The following is a 9,694-nucleotide window of genomic DNA, read 5'->3' on the forward strand; positions in this document are numbered from 1 at the left end:
CCTTTAATCTAGATATAAAAATTTTATTTGATGTGTTGAGTGCAAACATTTTCTCCCATGTAGTTAGTTATCTTTTAAGATTAGTTTGTATTTCTTTTGCCATACAGAAGCTTTTTTAGTTCAGTGAAGCCCTGTTTATTCAGATATGATGCAATAGCCCTGACCTTTGACATTCCTTTCATCAAAGACTTCTTTCATATCTAAGTCTTGGAATATTCTGTCTATATTATCCTCAATGAACTTAATGGATTTGGGCCTAATCTTAAGGTGTTTTTTTTATCCATTTTGAATTGACTTTTGTCTAAGGTGTGAGATATGGATCTATCTTTATAGATACAACAACACCATTTGTTGAAGAGACTGTCTTTATTCTAGTGCAAGTTCTTGGCTCCATTATCAAAGATTAATTGACCATGAACTTGGGTTTTTTTTTTATTGGATATACTGGTCTAAAGTCTGTCTTTGTTCCAATAACGTGCTGTTTTGATCACCACGGCTTTGCAGTAGAGCTCTAAGTTAGTGAAGAGATGCCTCCCAGTATCTTGTTTTGCAATGTGGATTTGGCAATCTGAGATCTTTTTTGCTTCCACACAAACATTATAATTGATTTTTCTAAGTCCTGGAAGACTTGACAGTTTTGGACACTATTTTAAATGGGATAGACTCTTTGATATCTTTCTCATCTGAGTCATTCATATAAATGCAACTGTCTTTTGTGTATTGACTTTGTAGCTAGCCACTTTGCTATGTTGGTTTATTTCTAGGAGCTTTTTTTGTGGACTCTTTAGGGTCTTTGATGTATATCATCACATTATCTGAAAATAGAGATAGCTTGGCTTCCTATTTTTTCGATTTGGATTTATTTTATTTCTTTCTCCTGTCTTATTGCTATCTCTCAGACTTATAATACTATGTTGAATAAGAATGGAGACAATGGGGCCCGGAGAGATTTCACAGTGGCGTTTGCCTTGCAAGCAGCCGATCCAGGACCAAAGGTGGCTGTTTCGAATTCCTGTGTCCCATATGGTCCCCCGTGTCTGCCAGGAGATATTTCTGAGCAGACAGCCAGGAGTAACCCCTGAGCACCGCCGGGTGTAACCCCTCCACAAAACAAAACAAAACAAAACAAAACAAAAAAACAAAAAGAATGGAGACAATGGAGATCCTTGCCCAGTGCTTTACCTTAGTGGAAATGCTTTCAGCTTTTTTTTATCATTGAGAATAATATTAACTTTGGACTTGTTATAGATAAGTTTTACAATTTAGGGTAAGGTTACTTTCACTCCTTCTTTAATAATAATTTTTATTGAATAACAAATCTTTCACGGTAGTATTTAAGGTACATAGTGACAATGAATCAGGGCCATTTCCACCACCAGGGTTGTCCTCCCTCCACCCCTTTTTCCAACACGTGTCCCATATATCCTCTTTGTCCCCAGAGTGCTAGTAAAACTGTTGCCTTCTGTGTATAGCTTGTTGTAGATAGGGTATTGATTCTGTTGTTGACTTTAGGTTTTATGTTTAAATCTGATCATTTTTTAATTCCACTAAATGTTCATATGGCTGTTTGATCTTAGTACCGTTCATTTTTACTTTCCCCCTCAATTCATGAGCAAAACAAGATGATTTACCTTGTGCGATTCTGCTAGAAGAAGAAAAAATAATATAGCAGCTCCCCAAAAAATAAAAAGCACCCAGCAGCAAAAGAATCATCAAATAATAACCACAGAGTGAAAAAGAAAGAAAAGAAAGAAAAAACGAACACAAAAGAGAAGTAAAAGATAAAAAGAAGAGAAAAAACAAATAAGTGTTGGTATGGAAAGGTTTTGTGCCCCCACTTTTTTCTTTCCTTTTCTTACAAAGGTACAATAAGTATTGGGGAAGTAAGAATGGGAATTCGCTTGCCCGAAGAGATTCATGGTTTCTCTGTCCTTGAAGCATACTATAATGGGAACAACTACTGGCTCTGTACATGCTCATTACCATACCCCGAGGTCTTTTTTTGTGGTGTCAGGAAACTTTCCACTCAGTTGTGGATGGTAAAATCAGGCCTCTGTAGCTAGAGATCTTGGTATTTGCTCAGTTCAGAGGACAAGGTCTAGGTTAGAGTCTACGATTCTTGAAGCTCTGTTTCATCATTGTTGTTTTAATCAGTCTTCTGTAATGAGTCGTCTTGGTTTTTGCTCAGATACTAGGCTGAAGCCTAGGATAGAGTCTTCCTTATGGTTCCAAAAGTTCTGCTCAGTTTCCGTTGTCAAAGTTGAGCCTCTATCATTAGAAATATTGATTTTTGTACAAGTCCTAGGCTACAGCCTAGGGTAAGGTTTTTCTTATTGGTCCCAGGACAAGTTCTGCCCAGTCATGGTTGTCACTTTCACTCCTTTTTTGCTGAGGCTTTTCATCATGAATGCATGTCAAATGCTTTCTATGCATTAATTGAAATGATCACATAATTTGTATCCTTTCTTTTACAAATGTGGTATAGATTTTGATTTTGTTCATAATGAACTATCCTTGAATCCCTGAGACTAAACCAACTTGATCATGATGTATTATCTTTTTGATGTGTTGTTGAAATCAGTTTGCTATGATTTTTGTTTTGTTTGGTTTTGTTTTGGTTTTGTTTTGGTTTTGGTTTTGGTTTCTTGAGCCACACTTGGTGATGCTCAGGGGTTGCTCCTGGTTATGTGCTCAGAAATTATTCCTGGCTTGGGGGACCATATGGGACTCCAGGGGATTGAATTGTGGTCTGTCCTATGCTAATGCAGGCAAGGCAGATGCCTTACTGCGTGTGCCACCACTCCGGCTCCAGTTTGCTATGTTAAGGATTTTTGCATCAATGTTCATCAGTGAGAAAGTCCTGTAGTTTTCTTTCCTGGTAGTATCTCTGTCAGATTTGGGAATGAGCATAATATCAGGTTCATAGCAGGTATTAAGGAAGAGTCCCATTTCTGATATTTTGAAACATTATAAGTATCAATGGTAGTAATTCCACTGAATATTTGATATTACTCACCTGTAAAATCATCTGGTCCTGAACTTTTATTTTTGATGAGTTTCTGAATTACAGATTCAATTTTCTTAAATGTGATTGGCCAGTTAGGGCTTTCTACTTCTTCCTCATTCAGTTTTGGGAGTGTATGTTTCCAAGAATCTGTCTATTTTTTCTAGGTTCTCAAGCTAGACAGAATATAGTTGCTTATAATAAGCTGCCATGATGTCTTATATTTCTGGGTGTTCAATTGTAATTTCTCCCCTCCTATTTCTGATCCAATTTATTTGGACACTTTCTCTTTCTTTCCTTGTGAATTTTGCCTGTCATTTGTCTATTTTGTTTATACTTTCAAAGAAACAGTTCCTGTTTCATTTGTTGTTGTTTTATTTTCAGATAATTTCTTTATTTAAGCACAATGGTTACAAACATGTTTATAATTGGGTTTTAGCTATAAAATATGCATGCAACTTTCTGTGCAACTTTCTGGCCACCATTATCCCTCTATTTCCTTACCCCATACCCTTTGCCTGTTTTCAAGACAGGCATTGTTTTTCTCTCTCTATCATTGCCATTTTAGCTGTTAGTGTAGTTATTTCTCTAACTGCCTTTCCTGTGTACCATAGGCTGGTACTTCCATTCATCTCTATTGTCTCTAGGTGTTATTATACTGTCTTTTATTTTTCTTAAATTCCACATATGAGTGAGACTATTCTGTGCTTATTTCTCTCCTTCTGACTTATTCCACCATGCTATCTCTCCAGCCCCATATATCCAGAGATTTTAAGTGTGTTTTCTGCAAGCAGCAAATGGTTGGGTTTTTTTTCTTGATTAAACCTAGTACTCTGTGGCTTTTTATGGGAGATTTTAGTTATTTGACTATAAAGAAACTATTGACAGAAAGGGCTGTTGTGCCATTATACTGGGTAGGGATCTTGCAGTTACAATTGGAATTTGAATTATATGATTGATCTTTGAGTAGCTCATTTAAAATCAGTTTGGTTAGTTGAAATGTTGCCAGTTCTTTTTTGTCTGAGAATGTTTTTTTTCCCTTCCTCTCATATGAATAAGAGGTTTGATGGGTAGTGGAATTCCTGGTTAAATATTTATTTCATTCATTAATTTGAATATGTCATTCCACTTTTATTTCTTTCCTTGATCATTTTAAATGGAAGAAATGGTTTGATTCTTATATTCTTTTCTTTATACTTAAGTTTTTTTTCCCTTTCTGCCTTCAGGAATCTCTCTCTTTGATTTTTGTTTGTGTCTTTGTTTGTTGTTTGTATTTTTGGCTTTTGGATTTCTAATATTTTGAGGTTGTTCTGTTAGGGTCTATTTTTGGATCTCTTTTTACCTCTTGGATTTGTACAGTGGCCTCTTTCCAGAGAGTGGGGAATTTCTCTTCTATTATCTCTCTCACTACTTGTTCTACCCCTTTCACTTACCTCCCCCTCCAGTATTTCTATAATTTAGAAATTATTTTTCTATTCTTTGTTCATTGGGTACCCTCATTTTCTTTCATTGTTGTCTCTCCTTTTTCTTTTGACTTCTTTAATCAATAGTGACTTGTCATTTGTCTTCAAGTTCATCTATATGGCTTTCTATCTGTTTAAGTCTGCTACTTTAGCTTGCTAATATGTTCCTTATTCCTTCAGTTCCATGTATATTGGTTTCTTCATCTTATGAAAGAGTTATTCTTTGAGTTGGTTAAATTGTTCATCTACATATTGCTTAATTTTACAGCCTATCACCTCCTTGATTTCTGTTCTAAAATATTAAGTGTTGATTTTAATTCCTCATCTACAAAGCTCAGGTATTTTTTGGGCTTGGTGATTTACCTCGGTTTCTTTCAATATTAATTGCAATTGTTCATAGTTTCTCATTGATCTTTGTACTTAGTGGTTTGGATGATGGAGTTTCATGTTCCCTGTTAGGTAAAAAGAAGTGATCTTTCGAATTGTTAAATTGGTTATAAAAACAAAGCTACAAATACATATGCCTTACAGGTATTTTTCTAAACATGCAATGTTATCTGAATATTCTAAAAAATTGCCAACAAATTAATTTGTTTGGTCAATGAGTTTTGAGGATGCATATTGTCTAAGCAAAATAAGAGTTAATGTTTATATGCTTGTAAATTTTAGATATTATTTGGAATGTCTTTTTGTGGATACTAATGAGTCCATGCAGTTTGAAGAGAATACAGACTGACCAGATGTCAGAAAGGGCAGCAGGCTGAGTCTGCAGCTCAAGAAGGGGTGGTTGTGGCACTGGAGGATAAAGAGCCCCAGTTGAAATGTTGTATCTTGTCCCTCCCTTAGATGTTGCACCTGAGTTGGAATAGCAGAATGACTGGCTCAGGACAGACAATGGGATGAGAATACAGCTTGGGAAAGGACCAGTGGTGGTGCTGGCAGTCTATACTGTCCCAGTTCAAATCCCCCTTTTTTTTTTTCAGTGATCTCATCACACTACAGAAGATAGTGTTCACTTCAATGCCCTCTAAGAAAGAAACTAGTCATCTCTCTCTCAGTCATATCCTTTTGAACTCAAAGTCCACTCACATTTAAAAAAGAATGAAAGGAAAGAGGCTAATGATTAGAAAAAAAAAGACATTGTGCACTGAAATTATTACCTGGCTTTGTTAGTCTCATTGATATTTTAAGTCAAGCCAGATAGATAATTGACTTTACTCAGATTTTTAGGAGGATTATCTTGAGCTTTGTTGCTTAAAAAGATATTCTGGTATTATGTACATAACAAACTGAGTGATAACTTAGGTAATAGCATAAGTAATTAATATTAAAATAGCATAAACATATACAACTGTAGTAGCAAATATTTTATCAACAAACTTCCTGAATATATTCTCCAGTACTCAAAACTATGGGAGTAAATTTTTCTTTATTCTATATAAGTAGCTTTTTTCAAATATCAGGGCAATAGAGAATTGTTTTTACAAGGTATTCTATTTAGTGTTTCATAAATAAACCTAAAAGTCATGCCATATAATTTTGACTCAAAATAAGTTGGTTTCTAGTTAAGGTAGAATGTATGGTGGTCTTTGAGTGATATGAAATATTTGATGAGAGCATCCAAACAAAGATCAAAATAAATTTTGTTAGAATTACCATAGAAGTAAAATGGAAAAGACAACATACAATACATATAACACATACTCTTCAAGAATGGGAGCCGCCTAAGGACCTGCAGGTAGGTTGATTTAAAAAAAATATTCACCAGTCAGCAAAGGAAGAACATTGATGAGTGGGGAAATTTCTGGAAGCCCATTTAAATGGGATGTTGATAATAAATATTAGGCACATGTATGAACCTGTTATAGATTGGCTTCAGGTTTTCAATAAAATCTATGTTGAAAGTAATACTGCAAAAGAAATATTTTAAGTACTAATCTATTGACAATGAAGTTAAATATGAAAGAATAAAATATCATGTTAATGAAGTGGAACGTTAGAGCAGCTATCTAAAGAGAGTTGAACAGAAGTGGAATCAGAAAGTTTATTGAGAGCTTTGTCTGCAAGTATTTGTAAGCTCATAGCCTGCTAATTTAGTGCTATTAATCATTATGGATAAAGCAGATAAATCCTCAAAGACTGAGAATATGACAAACAAGTGTTGAAGCTATCTTTAGGTATGTCTAAAAAATACTTTTTATAAGATTCTCTTGTTTAAAAGAACAAGGATATTAACATTGTTGGTCACACTGAACATAACAGAATCTGGGACATACAACCCTGATTAATTTTTTTCATAGAATGACTGCATAGAATCCATTTATGGTTATACTCAAAAACATTCTGTATAATGAAACCATATTTTTATTACTAATGTGGGAAGGTTGACTCTGTATTTACAGGAAATATTCTTCTGAAGGAAAACTCCCTTGTGTTGTAAAAGATAAAGATTTATTGAAAATGATACTTGAAATAGAAATAGATTCCATCAAGACACAAAACAACAATATTCTATGTTATTCAATAGCATGATATGCCAAAATTACAAGCCATTTTCTCCCATTCTTACGGAGGTTAGACAAACTATTGTTGGAATTAAGGAAAGTTCTGATCTTGATTGTAAATTCTAAGTCAGTAAATGGTGCACCATTCTATGAGTGGCTAATGATTCATATACTCTTTGAAACACCATGGTAGTCAGATCTTTAACAAACATAAAATATGGCTGAGTATCAGAAGCATGCTACTTTGGGGCCAGACTTCGTATTTTAGATTTTGTTGATTACATTATCTTTTATATTCCTGAGAAGCAATTGTTAACCCTTTATTATCACATGGTCATATTAGAAAAATTATAATATTTATTAGCAGTGGCCATATATTAATTCTAAATAGATGAAAGCAATGAGATAAAACTCAAGGTATTGGATGATACACTAAGTTAACACTAACTTTGGTATTTCCAGGGTACCTGAGGAATATAAAATCAGAAAATTACAAAGTAAATCTAAGAATATTATTGCACATTTAAAAAAGATAATAACATCAGATTAAGTAACCAGAAGTAAGAATTTGGGGTTGGGAAGCAGATAATATTCTGGAAGAACTGATAATAGTCGATTAGAGATTAGCTATCAAACTGCCAATATCTATATATTCCAAATTAATGTCACTTTTCAACTTTTCATTTATGATAGATCTTTTATTCTGATATGTAAAATTATAATTAAGTAAATATAATAGATAATATAATCTTCCAAGTTAATTCTATTACAACTAATTTATGCTTCTCCCATATACCATAAATCACCTAAACTATTATGCAGCTTAATTAATAGTTCCAGTGCTTTGTTTTTGTTTTTGTGTTTTCTCTAACTACTTAAAAAAAATCTCTTAGAATTGAACGATATGCTAAAATATTTACTATGATTCTAAGTTTAAGTATTTCCTTTTTTAGTATTTTTCTTTTCTTTTTTTTTTTGTTTGAGGTAGTAACAACATTGACATTTTTTTTTTTTTGGTTTTTTTTTTGGGCCACACCCGTTTGACGCTCAGGGGTTACTCCTGGCTATGTGCTCAGAAATCGCCCCTGGCTTGGGTGGACCATATGGGAAGAACCGCGGTCCTTCCTTGGCTAGCGCTTGCAAGGCAGACACCTTACCTCCAGCGCCACCTACCCGGCCCCAACATTGACATTTTTAAAGCCCTTAGATCACTGGTATAGTAATTTTTATATTAAAAGTTTCACATATATTGTTTCTCAGATAATTTGACTATATTCATTTTACCTTCCTTTCCCTCTTATATTTTATTAATCAAGTTTAAATATTTTGATGTGTTAATATATATATCTTTTATTAAGGGTCTTATGATATTTTTAGTACTGTCTCTGCTTTTCTTCTTGACACTCTTTGTTTCTGTATAATTTAGATGGTTAATTTTTATTGGATTATCTTCAAGTTCACTGTTTATTTCTTACTGTTGTTTGTACTAATGAACCAGTTGAAGACAGTTTTTAACCTTTTAAGTATACTTTTATTGATAGGTTTTTAATTTTATTCTTAATAATAGATAACTTGGACTTCCTGAGATTAAACTTTTCTTTAATACTATTACAGGAAAAAATCTATTATTTATTAAAGAAATGGAAACATTTAAAAGATCAATCTTTTTGAGCCATACAGTTCGAAGAAACTGAGGTAGACAGAGAAACCAGAAGCAGGTGTCTCTTTAAGTAAGAAGAGCAAGTTCACCCAGGTCAGTGCATCTTTAGGGAAAAAGAAGCACCATGATTCAGCTGGACTCTACCCAGTCACACAGTGAAAGAAACTGAGATAAGGGTCTGCAGATATTGCAGAGTGGTCGAGTGTTTGCCGTGCATGCAACCAACCCAGGATGGCCCTGGTTTTGATTCCCAGCATCCCACATGGTCCCCCGAGCTTGCCAGCAGCAATTTCTGACACAGAGCCAGGAGTAACCCTTGAGCATTGCGAGATGTGGCCCCAAAACAAACATACAAAAAGAAACTGAGACACATAGAAAAATTAAAAGATTGCCAATGAATTCTCTTTGAAAGAGAGGATTCATTTTCAATGCAGGCAAGACTACACCAAGAAGAGTATGGCCAGACAGCTTAGCTTTGTAGCTGTACATTTTTTTCTATTATAGAGCATTAAAAAATCATACTGCAAAGGTAACAATAAGAAATAAACATTCTTTTGTACTTATTTATTTAATCACCATGATTACAAACATGTTTGTAGTTGGGTTCCAGTCATAAAAAGAACACCCCCCCCCTTCACCAGTGCAACATTCCCACCACCAATGCTCTTATTGAATGAAGATGGTAATTTTAAAAGCCCAGCTAGCATCAGTCACCTATTAGCCTCATTGATAAGAATTTTAGATACAAAATCTGAAAGATGTTTAGGAAACGCAAAGGCACCATAGAAAGAGAGCCAATAAGATTCAAGAGAATATCAAAGTAGAAATAAATGCAAAAATTCCAAACAGAAATGACAAAACTAAAATATTTCATTGGCAAAATGAAAACCACTTGGCAATCTCACCAGCAGAGTAGCAACTACTTAGGACAATACCAGTGAGCTGGAAGATGAATTGCATTATTCCCTTATACATCAGTAAAAAGCAGAAAAGGGATTAAAATGAATGAATAGAAGATGGGAAAATCCACAAAATAAGAAAACAGATGACAATAGACCTTGGG

The sequence above is a fragment of the Suncus etruscus genome, chromosome 12 (genome assembly GCF_024139225.1).
Source record: "Suncus etruscus isolate mSunEtr1 chromosome 12, mSunEtr1.pri.cur, whole genome shotgun sequence".
NCBI lineage: Eukaryota > Metazoa > Chordata > Mammalia > Eulipotyphla > Soricidae > Suncus > Suncus etruscus.